Genomic DNA, 19,298 nt, shown 5'->3' with positions numbered 1-19,298 from the left:
ATATGCTTGAAAGAACCTAAATATACTACTGAACCTAAACTTACCACAAGTGTAGCATATTATCACAGTAGCTACTTCGGCCTAAAGCTTTATAACAGTGTAATAGCTAAATTACCAAACATACAATTTGCTAATGCTCTTTATTTAAAAAAGAATACAATTAAAAATTACTGTTTAGAAAGAAAATTTGAAGTTCCAGTCATTGGGATATGTCCTTTTTTTTCCTTTTTTAAACTTTTTATTCTGTTATTTAGTAAAATTATGTGCAATGTCCCCTGAGCACGAGTAGGGTAAAGGTTGGTAATATTGTGATACTAATAATATTATGATAGTGTTTTTTTTATTTTTTTATTTTTTTTTTTTTTTTTACAATTTTACTCAGCGAGAGAAGGAACGGTTTTGTGCAGAAAATTGTCCACGAACATTCCTTTAATACGCTGATGCAAAAAAAGACCGATCTTTCTCTCGCTCAGTAAAATTGTAAAAGATTCTCAAAAAGAACTATCATAATATTTTTAGTATCACAATTTACCAACCTTGACGCTATGTAACTTTTTCTGGGGGTGCTAGAGTGATTATTATACAAATAATAAAGTATAATAATAACAATAATAATATTATTATTTGTAATTATTATTATTATTATTATTATTATTATTATTATTATTATTATTATTATTATTATTATTATTATTGTTTTTGTCTTTTATCGAGTCCATTCTTCTCTGCAGTTACTTCTTTCATTACGTTATACTAGTTTTAAACACAATCTCATCTCTAATTGAGGGCTCGCGGTAGCGTCATGGTTTTGGCGTAAAGGTGCAAAGCCGCAAGTTTCGATTCCCGGCGGGGTTATAGATTTTCTCCATTGATCTAACCCTTCCAGCTGCACTAGGGCTCTGTGGTTTACTCAATTTCTAACAGCAATGAGTATCTAGGACACTTCATTGGGCGTAAAGGCGGTGAGTATATACTGGGTGTTCATTTCAAAGTGTGTCATGACGTCACTGTTGTTGGGTCACCGATTTGAAGCGAGTTTCAGCTTATATGTTAGAGAAGTTGCCTATTATTTAAGGCGTTCTTCAATCTGAACTTGAGAACGTGCACGGTATAACTTGAACGTCGTAGCAACAGATGGCGGTCTGTACGGTCTGTGTGCTACCATAACCTCTTTCGAACTGTGTTTTGCGCGGGCAAGTCGTACGCAGGGTATTTGTTATCATCGGTTGCGTACGGTAACATTCCACAACACAAATCAAATGCTCCGTGTCCATGTTGACCGTCGAAGTTAATGTCAACAAATACGTAAGTAATCGTCTTAACCCTCTCCCCATATCCCGACAGTACGTATTTCCAAACAGTTCACATTCCTGCCAGTACCGGCGTTACCGTACGTATCGGCACGTACTCTTCAGAATGAACGCCGTACTTGCTAGCCAACTTCTCTGCCTCTTAGATTATACACCTGAGCTGCGGAAGTGTAGGAAGACTGAATTCTCTAGGCTCATCAGCTAGCCACATGACGGCATACAGCGAGCCAAAACACATTTTGAACTGAACACCCAGTAGGACTGACATTCCTACTGCTATTAGTAGTGGAGATAGTCTGTAAAGTTGGGAGCCTGAACCTCAACTCTTACTCTGCAGAGCTCTGGACCGACTTGGTCTCTATTGCGATTCACGACTCTACTTCTCGTGCTTCGATGTTTTCTGCGCAATAGTCATAGGAATATTATACACTATATTCATTATATATATAAATATAAAATACACTACAGTACGGTGTTAAGGGAAGTGCATAGCCTAATGGATATTATAACTTCACGCGTTTCACGCAATCGTTGGCATTTCTTTACATCTTCTGTCATTATAAGTTTTCTATTAACTCTTAATATTTTTCTACTTTACTCTTTCGTCTTATTCCCTTTCTTTTTATCATTTATTATATTATGCCATCTAATAATTTTGACGTCAAATATATATATATATATATATATATATATATATATATATATTTACTTATTTATTTCAGCTACACACTGGAAAAAGTTACATGTAAGTCGAAGTTGCTCACGTCTGTTATAGGAGCATCACCATCTCTTTCGTTATTTTATCAGCCAATAGATGGCAGTTTACAAATGAAATGTGTATAAGGCCTATATTACACTATCAAATTTCTGTGTCACAGATAATGATAACATTTTTGATCAAATATATTATATGATCAAAATATAAGATTGTGACTATATTACACTATGTCAAAACTTTGATCATATCTTTCATCACAGTTCTAATAATGGATCCACAACAGTTCTATGCTTGTTGTAACTGGTAAAATATGCAGTAATGGTTATTGCATTAATACTAAAGAAGAAATCAAAGAAACAAAGGAAATTTTACAATGGAAACAAAAAAGTGAGTATAAATTAACTCTGAAACTTCAGGACCAAATCCAAAGTACAGGTGGTGAAGTTTCAGAGTTAATTTATACTCACTTTCTTTTTCTCCTGTAAAATTTCCTTTTTGTTAGTTAGCAGGTTTACACTCTAAGCCAGGGACACAGCACTGGCGAGAGAGGGGTGAAAAGCATGGGGAAAGCGTTGGTTTCCCGTCCACAGTCCACCGGCGTTGAAAATACGTATCTGTGGCCCGTACGCAATCACATAACACAGACACGGAATACAAATCCCCTCCCCTACCTAGTCAATGACGATGGGGTGGAAGGAAGGGATGAGTGACGTATTCCAATGAGTGACGCAACGCCACAATTGGCGTCCAGTTCTGCAAGCCTGCTTTAAGCCGACGATTTGGGTTAGAGATTGGGGTGGAGAGAAAAGATACAAAATAAATCCATCAAACTACAGTATAAAGATGTGAAATCCTATATAGATACTAATTATTTAATAATGGATGATGAAACATTTCATGTTACTCATAATGTGATATTAAAAGTGTTGTGTTTTTCACAGACCATGTGTACTTAATGTCCGCCATTTTATTTCTTCTCAGTCACAGATTTTACCAAAGGTCTGTTGATGGCCATAACTTTTATCACAGAACTATGTCACAACTAGATGCGGTTAAAGGTGCTATATTACAATGTAAAAGATTTTATCGTATATAATATATCAAATTTCTGTAACACACAAATTTTATAGTGTAATATAGACCTAAAAAGAATTGATGACGTCTTTACTCTGATAAGGTAGCATTCGTGCGAGCAAGTGGATACTGGATGTATGCTTACACAAGGTAGGTTAGGTAGCCTACTCAACATTTCAAAATGGAAGAAATCATTATAGCCTATACATATATATGAAGATTGAAATTGATTATTTACAAGAGTGAAGTTTGCTTCATTATGGAAGTGAAAAAGTTGCACTTCGATTACATGCGTGCTGAACACAAACGAAATAGGCCAAATAATAATGAAGGTGAAAATGGTGAACCGATAAAACGAAAACATGCCAAAAGAGTGGAGAAGAACGTGTAATGAAAAATCAGAAAGAAACGACAAACAATTTTACAAGTTATTGTAGCTATAAAACTAATGCATATACATCAACTATATGCAAACTGTAAGTGTGGTATATGTCAAAGAAAGACAAGTTTCTAATGGACCTTTAGTTGATGCAATAAAAGTTCTATTAACAATACGTTTGGTTACATTCTAATGTATGCGACAGGCTGAAGTACAAACAAACCTGTAAATTTCATTACACAGCTAGAATAAAGAAATTTCACAAAATCCAAAAGAGTTGATGAATTCCTCGTCAACTTTTTCTCGATTCTTTGACAGTTTCTCTACACCAGTGGTTTTCAATGTGTGGATCGCTGGGGGGGTTGTGTAAATAGCTCAGGGTGATCGCGAAATGACATGTATTTATTTTGTATTTAGAAGCAAACATAACATTTAATACAAAAATAAAAAAAAAATATTTGAGTAGTTATGAAGTAAAAGATAAATAATGCAATAAATGAGCCTGTTTTCAGAACGTAGCTTCTCAAATCTGAAAACTATATTTGATATATATATACAGTGACACATTTTCAAGTTCAATGAGATTTCTTATCTTGTTTTTATGTAAATCACAGACGAGAATTTTATTTTGAATAATTTAAGGTTGAAAATGTTATAAACAAATTTAAGAGATTCTTTTCAAAGCCCGAGGTATTCTTGCATTCTTTTGAACCAAACTGGTCTACGCTCTGCGAAGAAAAAGTCTTGTTTAAACATTCCGGCAATAGGTAGATTCATATTTGAATATGTTGTTCCATTTTTCCCTTTTTTTTAATTTCAGCCAGTTGAACTCAACTGTCTAAAAACGGATTCAGTATCCATATGTGATTATCGTAATTTTTTTCAATTTCTTCTGGAAAGTACTCCAAATGCTGTTTTTAAAATCGTATAAATCTAATTGCATGTCCGCAAAAACAAATGCAATGTTTGTGTTATATACAACTAAATTTTCCATGAGTTCTTGTATTTTTGTAATCGGGTTGAATACCAGTACCGTATTGGAGGGTCATAAACAGAAGTCTCACTGAAAAGTAGGTCGAGCATTAAAAGTGTTTGGCAATCATTCCTCTACATTTTTTTTTTTTTTGGTTTTATCTGTCTCTTATTGTATATCACTTCCTTTTTCATTTTTACTGTATGTCCTTGCCTTTCTAGAAAGAAAAAATATTTATTTAGTTATTCTGTTAGAGTTAAGGCCATGAGACCACCTCTTCCGCACTACCAGAAGTGAAATACATAATGAAACAATGACAAAAATAGTAAAGTCATACTTAAATATAAAAATCGTTTTCATGCACATTAACAAGCTTATATGAGCTAGAACGAAATATTACTATAATGAAATATTTATTTATTTATTTATTTATTTATTTATTTATTTATTTATTTATTTATTTATTTATTTATTTATTCTGGTGTAGTTAAGGCCATCAGGCCTTCTCTTCCACACCACCAGAAATACAAATACAATGATAGAAATAAAAAGAAAATCACACTATAAACAAAGTAAAGCCACACAAATATATACAATAATAGAAATAAAAAGAAAAATCACACTATAAACAAAGTAATGCCACACAAAAATATACACAGGTTGCAGCCACACAAACTTTAGATGAGTGGTTAAATATCGTAATTAATTATATCCTAACTAACATAAACAAGAATCTTGCAATTTTAATCTAGAGTGAAAAAACACAAATCAACACTTCTAGCAATACCTAAAAGCATTGAATAAGACAATTTAATTTTGAATTGTGATGAAGTCCGGCAGTCCCTGACGTCATTAGGTAACGAGTTCCAGAGGCGAGGTATTTCTACAGTGTATGAGGATGAGTATTAAAGACGTTCTGTGTTGAGGATGGAAAGAAGTGCTTAATGCCGGTATCGAAGAGTTGTAAGAAATTGAAAGCGCGATAAGAGATAATTCGGAGTAGAAGTATGCATGATTCTAAATATGTAGAAGAGACAGTGAATATATTGAGTGTATAGGAAACATGGTTAATACTACATCCGTTTTGAATTTCGTGTGGCTATTCAAGTGTATAGAATTTAACATGTATTCAGTAGGGACACTCATTAGGTACCTGGCATCGAATGTATCTGCCGAAGCCAGATATACTGCACCCGAGTCACGCTGCCCGCACCCAGTGTTGGCAACCATCAATACGTCCTTGTGAGGTGGGTGGCCTATACACGTCGTGTAGTTTTGTTAATGAATTTTCTGGCCTGCAGATGTGTCCGATTGAAGTAGCTTCCGCGTGAGGAGACAGCGGTGCCAAGAATATTTACATCTTAATGAGGAAGCTAACAACATGAATAAAAGTAAATATCCAGACTTAATTTCTTAAAAGCAGAACTTGGCGCACTATGAGTATTCATTTAATATTCTAGAATTCGTTATTCATCACGCATGATTTCTTATTAGTCGTGTTAACCTCACGTCAAATCGGTTCCACCATTTCTGTGTGAATTAAAATTTCTTGAAAAATGAAAGACCAAACTTCAAAAGAGGAAATGTCTAACAAAAGATAGAAAACTCTCTCTGAGCTTAATATTGTGTGATCTCATTTTGCTATGCCTGAAGATTCGAACATTAGCGTCACCTAGACTACAGAAATGTTTTACTCTTGTCTCTCTCTGTAGAACTTTTGTAGAAGAGTCTCATGAAGTTGATTCTAGTGTGAAGATAACATTGAAGTACGTATCGTTAATGATACTGACAATTTTATTGTCAAGAAATGGTGGAATGATGCCAGAGGAAACGAGATGATCTCAGTCAAGTTTTCCCCAATACAGTCCTTGCACACTGCAAATTCCAATTGAGCTAGACCGAATTTAACCTGGATTTACATAAATAAAACAAAAGATGTACTTCCTAATATTATTTCTGACACAAAATAAATTCAATTGACAATAATGATACGACATAGAAGTGGTTAAACTGAATTCTTATTGATACTTCTCACGGGTGTCATTATTTGTAAGCATTCCAAAAATTTATTTTCCCATCAGATTAACTTCAAGAGAAGATATGATTAATGTTAGATAGTCGGACACATTGGAGAAAAATGTGAAAATTTTATCATTTCCTTTCCCCTTAAAAGCACCATTCGTATGTGTACTTTCGTCCCACCGAAGGAATTTGTTTAATTTTGCTTTTAAGTTGGTTTTAAAAGAATGTTTTTATAATATCTGTGTAAAATAAGATGGAAACAGCACATTTAAATTGCCGTTGAAAAACGTGAAAATTTTGGGGATTTCTCTTTCACTTAAAACACAATCACTATGTGTATTTTCATCCCGCCAAAGAAGTTTTTTTTTCCATTTCGCTTTTAAGTTGGTTAAAAAAAATGTTTTTATGTGTGGGCAATAGAACGAATTTAGCGGTTTTTTTTAAATATTTCTGACCATTTTATAGTAGATATTGTCTAGTCTATATGACATTTTGCAGGCACATAGACATCATAGACATCATGTCCTAGATCAGTTTCAAGCATCGATTTTATATATTAGTTTGTGCTTTGAAAAGAATTAAGGAAAAAATGGATTATAAATTTTGAGGACAATAATTACAAATCTAAAGGGCATATAAGAAACACAATGCCGGAAGTTATTTATCTAAGTATTCTACACCACATATTACAATTTGATGAACTTGGAATTAAATTTGATAAAAAAAAATCAGGGTGCTCAAAAATAACCATTAAATTTTAGTCTATTATTCAAAACTAGGAAATCAATTAATTTCAAATATTCAATATTGCAATACAATGTCAATGTGAAAGCACTCCGAAAAAGTGGTTGCCATCTATAAAATTAAAAAAAAAAATTGAAAGTTACCAGGATGTTCCCTTAATGTTACATGGAGCAAGTAACTAGAATTTCTTATACAGTACTTGGCGTCAGTGTCTAGTCTAAGTGATCAGATACAACATAAAGAAAACGGTAATTTTATGGATTAATAAAAAGTATTATCCTCTGATTGAAGTTCTGGCTGATATGTGCAGTGGACTCTCCTAAGTTCGACTGAACAGAATTGAAAGTTCAGTCCAACAAGGGTAGTGGGTGTGGCAGGTGAAATGAATACAAATTCTTATTGGTTATACATCAACGAATATACTTGTGTATGCGTTTCTAGTATCACAGTGGGTTTCAACAATTCCGTCTCACAAACGGCACAATGCAGTCTGCTTGCTGTAGTGGAAGGAATAAATATTATACGTTAAAGGAGAAATTAAATATCCTAAAATCTGTTGAAGGCGGAGAATCTCTGTCTCAAACAGAAAAAGAAGTGTTCATTAATTTAAAAGCAGTGATTAAATATGGACGTCCTATTCAATAAAATATTCTCTTTTCCTTTAACAAAATTGTCACTAAAAGACACAGAACCAATTCCCATTCAAATGGCAAACCCATTTCTTAGTGTCCGTATAAGGGCGTGTCTAATTCTCCTACGTAAGCAGTCGAACTATAGGATGTCGAACTTGTTTTCTGTCGAACTTAAGAATTTCCACTGTAGGCTACATCTATTATCAGGCAGTAGATCTCACTTGATGATATTATTGTGTCAGAGGAAGAACAATTGTTTGTATGCATCTGAAGTCTGATTATTATTGGAATAGGTGGCTAATCGGCGATGTATGCATTGAAGGAGGAAACGTACTGGCCACCCTAACCCATTATCTCCTGGCCTAGTTGCCTCATGCGTGATGACTTATTGGTGTTACTTATGAGGTTCAAACCTGTCTTAGAACAGTTGACTAAACAACAACAACAATGGAAAGTGTCATATTTTTTATCTGTAGTTTTAGAAGGTGTTTGTTTACAAGAACCAAGTACCAAAAATAAAATATGATGTTGCAATATCTTTATGATCCGTTGAACGTAATCATCGTTGGACCGCGCGAAATGTCTCAAGAGCGTTGAGGCTCCTGCAACGAAAAGTGAAATGTGTTTACTTAATAGTTGTCTAGACGCGCGTCTTCGTTTGGTTTCCGAGTCGTCTGGATTATTTAGTTTTACGAGACACCAAAAGTATGTAATATGTCCGTCTAGACGCTGCTCAAGAATTTAATTTGCCGCATCAGGAACGCGAACTGTGTTATCAAAGATGCTGTATAATTTCTCACTTATATGTGAGAAACACCGCAACATTTTTCGTGTTGCTAGGGTTACGGTCTCCTTATTTTTGCAGATTTTATGTATAATATTTTCGCTGTAAGAAAAATCCTAATGTAAACAATAGCACGTGACTGAAGTGAGGCTTCATTGGCCACTGTTTAGCGCCATAGATTCTCAGTATGTGTTCCCGCCTACTGTTGTGCATTCTGTTTCATGTTAAACATTTCCCGTTACTCGTCAAGTAGGTCTAACCTCACTACTGTGCATTCGTTTGCTTAGGAAACATTTATTTGATGATTACTATAATTAAATTATTTTTAAGTCTTATGTCTTCACAATGAACAGTTGAGGATACAGAAGCCATACTTCAGTACCACGTGCTTACGTGAACAACTACGAGCTCAAGTGACGCCAGCTTGTTACAAGAACAGACTACTTCGGTATTACTGTTGGTATTCATCCGCGTTCATAGTGCATAACAAAATATAAAAGTAGCTTTTGTTTTACATAGCGTTTTACATATGAGTAAAGTTAAATGTTTAATCGTATTTAACAACTAGAATTCAATGTTTTATTTTCAAATAATACAAGATTGTGATTTCCAAATACGAACTATATTTTCCTGCGTCATGTGAGTGTTTCGACTGGGAGCCAATCACGGTTATGACAGCAATGTGCTTATGTTTACATTAGGATTTTTCTTACAGCGAAAACAGTATATGTCGAACATATTCTTAAATAAGGAAAAGGATATATTATGTCAATGCAAACCTTGCAGTTCGCCGCAAAATCGCATGCTTTGTAATACGTAGCTGCAATGAACTTAACATTTAGCTTAAAACAACTCTAAATTTCGATGTTTCCACTAGCTTCGTGCATTACAGGCGCTATGTTCGGTTCAAGCTTGTCGAGTATGGAGAAGTTCGAGATTCGCCGATGTTCGCTTTGCAGAAGGAGGTCTGTCGTGTTTGTTCCACCTTGTTATAAAAATATTCGCTGCCCTCCACTCATGTTTTAATCCTTAATAATAATTTTAACACATATCTTGTGATTAGTTTTTCATATGAAATAAGATGAAGTTCTTAATGTCTTGGTTGCCTGTCTCATGCTCGAACATTGCAGGACACTAGTTATCACTACATAATATTACCACAGTCTAGTATATACAGTCACGAAGCTTGAGTTATGAGGGTACTAGGAACAATAGACTGTGCCAGTACTATTTCGTATTGTCTGTGATGAGGCGATAGTAGCAATCCTAGTGGTCAGCATCTATCTGTGGACTCATATTCCCTACGTATTGAGCTTCGTGACTGCATATACTAGACTGTGATATTACTGTCCGATATTCTTTGTGTAACATAGAAAAATAATTTAAAATTGTACGGACAAAATCTCCCGCACCATAGCCTCGTTGCCTACGGAAACATGCATGTATTCGCGTTACGGATAGTAGTGGGGTGTGATTTGAGGACTTGTGATTTTGTCGCTGTGACAGGTTCGGCATTGGTTCCGATTGTGACTACACTTCCAAAACCACAACTCCGAAAAGTCGCCATCTCTGCCCAATATGTGATTCACAGCTATGACGATTGATTTGTGTAAATGTGACATCTCTAGAGTCCAGACAACTGCAAATCAGAAGATTAACTTGAAGGACAGCATAAGTACGATATAATCACAATCATATGTATCTTCACAATCACATGTATCACAACATCACAATCACATGTATCTTTTGAATAATCTTCTAATCTTCTTCCATTGTCATTGGAATTATCTGGGCGTCTGACTATGCCTTTTCTTGTAGCAACGGATTGCCCTTCGGACGCTTTGGATGATCAATACAGCATGACGCTTCATCAGTCACTCGGGTTTACATACAATAAACAAACTAGTAGATAGGGGAGTTGGACGTGTGTCCGAAAGCAAATGTTTGATTGTTTAAACTGTATTTTGAGGGTAGGGGCGGAACACTAACGGTCTCTCACAGATCATTTCAGTACCATTTATTTGCAGTCACCCCCAGTAACCATTAATCCGCAGGAATTAGGCAGAAACAAACAAATCACAAGGTAAAATATTTCATATCGACAGCGTGTGATGAACCTCGTTTGTTTCATGGCGGGCTCTTATCGCACCCTGCCATCAAATTATTGACAGGGATGCGAGGGTGCGGTATTTCGACTTGTTTTAATCCAACATGGCGGTGAAGGTTGCTCTGTATGTTCAGTGTTCATTACAATGGTTCTGATGTTATCATAGCGACTGTCATTTTTATGTGAGTGTATTGACGTCATGCCAGGTTGAAGGATTGATAGCAAATCATAATATAATGAAAAGTTATTTTGCACTCAGTGAAGTGGATCTCTATAATAATCCTGGGTTTTATAATATAGGACAGTGAGCGAAAATAAAAGACAAAGCTGTACTGGGAATTTGTTATGTTTTATATTTTGTTTTTAAGTTGCACAGTTATTATTATAATACATATAATTCTGTTCTAAGCAGGAACGCAGAATCTACAGAAATGTTGGAATGGAGATAAACAAGTTCAAAGTCTGAAGCTCTGCCAAGAATAAACTATAGGCCTCTTGCTTGTCTTTGATCTAACGGTATTACATTTGGAAGGCTATGAAAAATATTTGATATTTAAAAATTTCTATACAGGGTGGATTGTAACCTCTGCACCAAACTTTCGAGGTGATTCTACATGTTGATTATAACAAAAATTTTATTACACATTTCCTTCGATGAAACACCGTTAAGGAGGAAAAAAAATGGTCTTTGTCAAATATTTGCAGTGCTCTTTAGTGGTAATGGCTCGAGAGAAATAGCTGATTGTTATAAAAGCAGATAGGTGAGAATAATCTGATCGGTTAATATCATGAATCTCCTTCTGAAAATTAAACCGTTTAGCTATGAATTTAAATTGAATAATAGCGAAAATTGTTGAAATAAATTTTGCAACGCAGCGCACGTCGCGTGGTACCTATATTTTAGTAGCCTACAGTAGAGGGGGAGGAGAAGGTAAGGAATGCAGGCAGCGCTTGCTAAGAGTTATTGCAGCAGCCGTGATGTTGCCAAATGCTTCATGGAAACATAACGATTTCCTCTAAAACTGCGAATTTTAGAGCAAACTTATTTAGATTTTTTAAATTTCCCCTTATGATCTGTTATACCAGTTCTATTTTGGTGCAGAGGTTACCATCCACTCTGTATATTTCATATTTTCATAGGTGAAAAAGCAGATATTGCTTTCTTGTTAAGAATTATAGTAAATATATATCACAGAGATTCTCATGAGAAAGGCAGGAACTAATTCATAAGCATTTTATAGGAGTTAATCTTTAGGATATAATGCTTAGCAAAAAAATGCAGTAAGCATATATATATATATATATATATATATATATATATCCTGCTTAGCAACAGTGCATTTTCTTCAATGAAATTGCTGCATTCCTGCTTAGCATCGGGAAGGTACTGCGTTTATGCTAAGGATGGAAAGGAAATATTTGTATGTGCTGCATGTCACAGTTGTGATTTCCTTTTTTGTAAAGAAAATAATGTATTTTCAATAAGTGGACTGATTAGAGCTCATCGAGCTGAGAATTTTGATATTCATAACTCAGTATTCATTTTGTCTGCAGTTACTGCGTTTTTGCTTAGGAGGGCACAATAATAATAATAATAATAATAATAATAATAATAATAATAATAATAATAGTATTTATTTCCATAAATTGTTAATAGTAGTCTTTATCATTAACATTTCTGCCTGCCGAATTGATAGATCGGTTCACAAATCATTGCCTTCCGATGACCGAGGATCTGGTTTCAAATCCATTAAAGTGAAATCTGGATCTAAACTGTCAGCATAGCTTTTCACTATTGGCGTCAGGATTTTGTCCTTTAGACTGCGCCTATCATATTATAGCCGACTCCATGCTTCCTGAAAAAAATCCTGTTTGCCTTGACCGTCCCAACTATCTCTCACAGTTTGTGTATTGAATTATGAAAATTCTGTAGACCTGTGAGGTACGGCAGACTATCACCAGGGGTATAGTATACGGTTTTGAAAGCTGGAGAGGAATATGTATTGTAGCGGATGGTGGGACTAGCTTAGCTGTGCAGTAAAGTCGGTACGCAGCTATGCACAAAAATTCTGTCTGGGATGAAGGGCTTCGGGATATTCTATATCCCTTCCAATAAACACCTCTATCCCTCTTGTTATACCTTCGTCGTAACTTGTAGTAGTTACTATTAAGAATTTCTAGTTTACATTTCATTGACCTCAACTGGTTGCGAACTCTCAAATTTCGAATGTTATGGAGAACATATTCGCAATTTTATACTAGAGAACGACAAGATGATATATAAGGTGTTAAAGAAAAGGGGTATAATATTTTGAGAGGAGGTAGTATTCATAAAAACAAGAAAAAAGTGCAATAAACATAGAGCTTAAAATTAATACTTTTGAAGAAATAAGGACTGTGAAATTGGTATTGTAACAGCATATATTCTAATGTGAATTCTTTGATCACTTCTTTTTGCAGTGTTGTAAACAAAAGGGTAAACCAACAGATATGACATATCAGAAAAGAAATGATTAAAGAGCTTTATATATATGTGTGTGTGTGTGTGTGTGTGTGTGTGTGTATATATATATATATATATATATATATATATATATATATATATATATATATATATAAGTTATAGTCTGTTTTTACAATACCAATTTCACAGTCCTTGTTTCCTCAGAGATATTAATTTTAGTACCCATATCTTTTATCTTTAAAATATTAGATCCTTTTTTTTTTTCTTAATACTCTATATAGTTGGAAAAGAGCTATAAGCAGTTAGGGTAAAGGTTGGTAATATTGTGATACTAATAATATTATGATACTACTTTTTAAGAATTTTTTACAATTTTACTGAGCGAGAGAAGGACCGGTTTTGTGCAGAAACTTGTCCAGGAGCATTCCCTTACTACGTTGACGCAAAAAACCGATCTTCCACAGTAAAACTGTAAAACAATTCTCAAAAAGAACTTTCATAATATTATTAATATCATAATTTTACCAACCTTTACCCTACATGGTGACTTGGTTTCTGCAATCAGCAGCTGTCATCTGCAAGATTTGTTTTAACTCCGGTAGAACAGATTGATCGGATTTCGTATTCAGTTGGCTTATTCCCTTTAACTTCACGTTTCAATCTTACAAACATACATATACAGAACAATAAAAATGTTATTTTGACCCTTGTGTTTCGAAACAAGTATCTGATTGGTAGGGTCGTGGTTGCTATGACAGTGGGTATCGCAGCTGTGTCCCATAGTAGCAGGTGCGTCCATATTTATAGTCCCAGAAGGATGGAGACTTATTTTTAAGGTTCTGAAACTGCAGTCTCTCGCTTGATTTGTTCGACGTATGGCCGTCTCTCCAAGGCGCGTGTAGATTCTACTCTGATACGAAATTTCACTTGACTTCGCTCTGGTTTATGCCTTGCATAATATTAAACTACCCTTACTTAATAAATCAATAGTTATTGGAAAAATCGAGTTGTGCAAGGGTGTTGGTATGGGGAGTTGAACGTTAATAATGAGTTACTGCAGTACCATTTTTATTTTGAGATAGAGGTAGGGGACGGATTTTTGTAGAAGGGTTGAAAATTGATCCTTCTCTCTCTTTTTTCCCCATTTGGTTACCTTCTCCTGCCTGCCATAACTTTGAGTAGATAGTCTTTTTTTCTCCCCAACGCCTTGGAATTGTGAGTAAAGTAATTTTAAGGTTCTCTATGCATCATTTTAGGAATGCCGTTAGAGATATTATGATGGGGTAGAAATGGCCAATCTTTAAGGGGAAACGGCCTTTTTCCTCCTAAAGTGGTGGTTCAGAGAGCAGGAATCAATAAGGCAGGCTGCGACGAGGGGTGAATTTACGAGTGAAAGTCTTTCCAACTTCAGAGGCTGTTGTTTCGATCCTTTTGTAAGTAGTCTGTGGTACTTTCAACTACGAATAAATATTATGTCTTGTACAGATTATTATATTGTACACAGTAATAAAAACTACGTAGGTATGTAAATATTTGAGATCACCCAACAAAGAACGTCGGCATTATAACTGACGCCTAGCTTTAGATACAATTTCTTGAAAAATCGGTACTCTAGAAGCAATTGTCATTAAGATTCATGTGTTTCCCACGTTTTTTAGACACTTTATATATTTCAAGGGTGGCATTTTGCTACCTCAGACAATTTCATCTTCACAAAATAGGCACACACATGATAAAATCCCGAACGGGGGTTGGCACGACACAGGACCTCCTTACTTATTTATAAATGGCTTTTAAGGAACCCGGAGGTTCATGCCGCCCTCAAATAAGCCCGCCACCGGCCCCTGTCCTAAGCAAGATTAATCCTGTCCCTAGCATCATATTCTACCTTCCTTAAATCCATTTTTATATTATCCTCCTATCTATGTCTCGGCCTCTCCAAAGGTCTTTTTTCCTCCGGTCTCCCTACTAACACTCTAAATGCATTTCTGATCTACCAATATTGCTTCTTCCCTGTGGATTATATGAAAGTATTTGTTTGGGGATTCTTCCTTCAGGCATTCTTTCTATATGACTTAACCATTTGCTTCTGTATTATCCTATTTTGCCATTTAGTGATGTAATCTGTAGTTCATTTCTTATATCTTCATTTCTAATTCTGTCTTGTAGTGTACATCCTTTCACGTATCTAAGAAATTTCATTTCATTACCTTGAATTCTACCTACACTCTTTTTTATTGGTACCCAATTTTCGGATCCGTATAATACAGTAGGAAGAGCCATAACCTTATAGAATTTCATCTGCGTTTCTTTCGTTGTTTTCCTTCTTAGAGTGTTTCGTATTGTTCCACATATTGAATTAAATTTTGAAATTTTATTATCAATATCACTGTCAAAATCTTGGCCAATATAGTATCGTATATTGAAAATGGGAAATCTGTTCTATAATGGTACCATTCACTACTATCTTTGATCCTCTAGGATATTTCCCTATAAATGCGATAACTTTGGTGGTAATATAAAACTGTTTTATAAATCCTTACTTGACTGAAACATTATCGCGCTCATCCACTGCGTTTTGTGACTTCTCTTTTCGAACCTACAACTTCTCAAGTTTTATACCTGTTCTATTCCTACTCATCTTCAACATTACTAGAGATCTATTTTGCAAACAAGTACACTGGCGTTCAAAGATAACTAACCTACAATTTTCTGATCGTGTAAGTGAACTTTCTAACCACGGGATAAGTCAGAACCAAATTTTTTTATTTATTTATTTGTTTATTTGTTTGTTTGTTTATTTATTTATTTATTCATTCAGTTATTCATTTATTTATTATTTTATTTTTTATTTATTTTTATTTATTTATTTTATTTATTTATTTTTGTTTATTTATTTATTTATTTTGCTAATAATTGTAAGTATAATATATACAGAAAAACTTTAGCTCGCCCCTGAAAGAGTAGAACTCGTGCTCAGGGGAGTATTCCTGAATTGAAATTAAGAATTATATAATACAATTTGTCTTATGTCTACTACGCAAGAAGAATATATAAATTTAAATTTACAATTTTTCAATTTTTATAAAATCCATAGGGGCCTATATAACAAATTGACAAACTTTTGAAATAGTTGCGCTAGTTCTCAATAGGTGACACTTTGAGACGAATAAAAAAGTGCTGGAGAAAATTAGGATGTAGATTAAGCATAAATTATCCTAATAATTGGCGGTATCAGCGATTTTCCGCTGAACCTAGTGTTTTTACAATCATGGGAGGGGGATTTAATTTTTAATTCTATAATATGGGTATATTTATGCACTATTGGCAACACTGACTGTCATCTTCGCCATCTATTTATGAAAGTAATAACCAAAGGAGCTACACTTACACGAACAAATTATCGATCACTATCGATTAGTGGGTGTCAAGTATCTTTGAACGTCAGTGTACGAGGTTGATTGCGATAACAGTTTTCTGTACCGTATTCGACTCAATTACATCTTAGCTATGTTCACACTACGATTACTTCTGCTTTTCTAAAATAATCTACGTCAAACATGTCCACCGCTGTGGAGTACCGATTAACATATCTGACCGTGAAATGAGCAAGCCCGGGCTCAAATCCTGGTTGAGACAAGTTACCTGGTTGAGGTTTTTTCGGGTTTCCCTCATTAATACATGGGGTATATTGAGTATAGTTTAACTTAGAGTTATTATTATTATTATTATTATTATTATTATTATTATTATTATTATTATAAAAAGTCCAAAATACTTGAAAATGCAATAGAATCATTCTAGAATGTCACAGAGCTAACCTATAAAAGAACAACTGGAAAAATTATATCATGGTAACAGGCAATGGATCTATAAACTAAAAACAGGCTATTTTTTATACTCAAATTACTCCAACCCATCTTATGTAAAAGAACATCTTTGCAAAGGAGAATTTAGACAAATATATTGTTGTAGATTGTCTTCACGACGACAACGGTATTGCACATTGTAAAGAGTAAGACAAAGATTAATAAATGCTAGGTAACTTTTGACTGTGGACTTTGGACTCATTTCGCTGGCATTATCACTTCATTTCAGTCATACGCTAGATAACTGTAGCAGTTGATAAAGCGTCGTAAAATAAACCAATTAAAAAGTCAAATAAGTGCGAGATTGGTTGTGATTGGATTATACTTTATTTTAATTAAAGATCCCTCAGTTATATGCGCATTAACTCTAAGTTTGATTGTGAGTTTCCTGTATTTGAACCAACCAAGTCTCACAGTCAGCTACGGGTGTACTATCTCTACTTGCCTGCAACATTATCGCTGCAAACAGGTGCTAGAGTGGCTGATACAATATTCATGATGCTTGCGCACCGTTTGTCATGCTCGGGTTGCGGGTCTCTGGCGCATTTGAACTGGGCCCAATAAATTCCTCACTTCACGGCGGCGCGGCTGCGAGCTTCTTTTGTTTTATTGCTCCTGCATACCTGCGAGGAGGCAAGGCAACTTCCTTCTAGCCAGCATCCTATCGGATGCCTCTGTGTAGAGAGTCTGGGTTCCATTTCAGAACATTATGCTACGCTACGGGATTTGTAATACGGTCGAATTGGCCCGGCCACAGCGCCGTCAGCTGATAGCTCCTCACCGCAATGGAAAACGATCCCTAGCAGATCCTTTGAGATTTGTGGCGAAGACAGCAGCTATGCTTCCACGTACCCCGTTATTCAGATTGCACCGAATTTCCGTTATCGCGATATAATTATCAGTAGCTTAATAGTGAAACAAAAAAACAAAAAAAATACATGCAACAGAAATGAGATTCCTGACGTACATTTTGAACTATTTTTAAGTGTGATAAAACTTAATGGAGTAAAGGATAATAGGCATTTAAACAACCTAATATACTTTTTGTACTTGGCTATTTAACGACGCTATATCATCTATTGGGTTATTTAGCGTCGATGGAATTGGTGATTGCGAGAAGGTATTTGGCGAGATGAGGCCGAGGATTCGCCATAGATTACCTGACATTCGCCTTTTGATTAGGGAAAACCTCGGAAAAAGCCAATCAAGTAATTAGGTAGTTCAAGCGGGAATCGAACCTACGCCTGAGCGCAAATCAGGATCAGCAGGCAAACGCGTTACTGCCTGAGCTACGCCTGTGGCTAATAGCTTATCTATATTTATAAATTTATATAATGAAAATTATGAAGTTGATTAATGTACAGTAGTGGCAAAAAAACCGGACCGACCCTTGTAACTGATTCTAGAGTCACTGATTCAAATTTTGCTAGTCACAAAACACACCCATCTTGTATAATTAATTGTAACAATGAAATTTATTGCATTTGTTAGATTCTTACCGTCTTTTGTTTCCTTCAGTGCCTTAAACTTAGACGAAAAAACTTTGAGAGTTTTATTTTCATCTGGCATCAATATTACATTTCTACCTTTATTCGGCAAAGATAACTGCGTATTTTTACAACAAATAGCAGTACATACTTCTGCTTTCACTATCCATATTGAAAGGACTACAGTTTGACACAATACACAGCACAGGATTCTTTTGTATCAGCTACAAGGATCGGTCCGGTTTTTTTGCCATTACTGTACGTATTAAAATAATAATTAAAACTTCTTCAAAACACTTCAACCTCCAATTTTAAACAATTATTGTTTATATAAAACTGAAGTCTGATTAGTGTAATATGTAGCTAGTCAGCGATGTATGCAATGCAGTAGGAAAGAAACTGTCCACCCAACCCATTATCTCCTGGTCTAGTTACTTCATAACTGGTGTCTTGTTGGTGTCACTTGTGAAGTTCAGACCTGTCTTCGGACAGTTGACTAAGCAACAATGAACAATACGTATAAAAAGTTTACCAGGGTTTGACAAATAGTTTCTGGAAACATACCAAACGAAAATATAGGGCAAATTTTCAGAGATTCTCACTCCACAGTTGTAAAATTATCTGACTGAGGTTCTGGCTGATAAGTACATGTATTTCAGGTAGTACATCTTACTTGACAATATGTCAGAGTAAAAACAATAATTGTCTGTCTACTATACTTTTGGAGAAAATTTA

Source organism: Periplaneta americana, chromosome 5 (genome assembly GCF_040183065.1).
Source record: "Periplaneta americana isolate PAMFEO1 chromosome 5, P.americana_PAMFEO1_priV1, whole genome shotgun sequence".
Taxonomy (NCBI): domain Eukaryota; kingdom Metazoa; phylum Arthropoda; class Insecta; order Blattodea; family Blattidae; genus Periplaneta; species Periplaneta americana.
The sequence above is the reverse complement of the archived record's forward strand: the minus strand, read 5'-3'. Positions refer to the sequence as shown.